A 1,218-nucleotide genomic window follows, 5' to 3' on the forward strand; every position below is an offset into this window, starting at 1 on the left:
CGGCAGAATGCAGTCTCGTAGGTATTCTGATCTGATGCCATGTAAGGCCGATGCCATATGCCCTTATAGATCTAATATCTTCATGATTATTAGATATTATATACGCTATATGATATTTGACATGTTAGCAATTCAACCTGGAAGTGAGGAGAAACTTTGTGACGGTGAGAGTGATCAACTAGTGGAACAGCTTGCCAGCGGAGGTTGTGACAGCCCCAACACTTGAGACCTTCAAGGGGAGATTGGACTGCCATCTGTCTTAAATGGTGTAGGAACTCCTGGGGATTGGACTAGATGACTTACAAGGTCCCTTCCAACTCTAATAATAAATCTAAATCTAAATCTTTAACAGAAACTGGTAAAATTAAGTAGCGTATTTCTAGAAGATGGTTCTTAGTCTTGTATTAGTATTAAAATAGAAATGTTTTGGATACTTTCCTTGCATTTACTGAAATATTCATCCTTTTTTTCAGCACACTGCCTTGAAATTCTAGTACCATACACTGAATTTTTTTTTTAAGCTCTGCCAAAGCAGAGCTGCAAAAAATTAATCGTAACTCATAAATGTTCCTCTCCACGGAAATCTTTAGTAAAAGGCAAAAGATTTGCATGATCTGAAGAGAAACCAGAGTCGAGTGAAATATTAACTCTGTTAAGCAGCCAGGAATTTTTGCAATCTGGTGGCAATTCACTGATAGACCCAACTTAGCTTGCCAGGTATCATGATAGAAATTCTGTCATTAAAAATAGTTAAACAGGCTCAAGTACATTAAATAATTATTTATTTTATTTTATTTATTTATTCAGTTTTTTTATGCCACCCTTCTCCTTAGACTCATGGTGGCTTACAACATATTAGCAATAGCACTTTTTAACAGAGCCAGCATATTGCCCCCACAATCCGGGTCCTCATTTTACCCATCTCAGAAGGATAGAAGGCTGAGTCAACCTTGAGACAGTGATGAGATCTGAACCGCTGACTTGCAGATCTACAGTCAGCTTCAGTGGCCTGCAGTACTGCACTCTACCTGCTGCGCCACTTCGGCTCATTATAGGTTAAATAATTGCATAATTACATATTACAATTATTTTATACAATAAAATGTAATTAAGATACCAAGTGACATTCAGACAACATGCCTCCTGAATATATAATGAGTAGTGTCACTAATATGAGAGATTTTTTTTCTTATACTGTACAGATTTAGATCAAAGTAA

At 36.7% G+C, this 1,218-nt stretch overlaps 1 non-coding gene across 1 annotated transcript; it reads right to left on the minus strand.

Annotated features, from left to right (window-relative positions):
* Positions 1-519: 519 nt before the first annotated feature.
* On the minus strand, positions 520-634 carry LOC139163313 (U5 spliceosomal RNA). Its single transcript, XR_011558465.1, has one exon. It is a non-coding gene; the product is annotated as a U5 spliceosomal RNA (small nuclear RNA).
* Between the last annotated feature and the right edge of the window lie 584 nt (positions 635-1,218).

This window comes from Erythrolamprus reginae, chromosome 2 (assembly GCF_031021105.1).
Source record: "Erythrolamprus reginae isolate rEryReg1 chromosome 2, rEryReg1.hap1, whole genome shotgun sequence".
Lineage (NCBI taxonomy): Eukaryota > Metazoa > Chordata > Lepidosauria > Squamata > Dipsadidae > Erythrolamprus > Erythrolamprus reginae.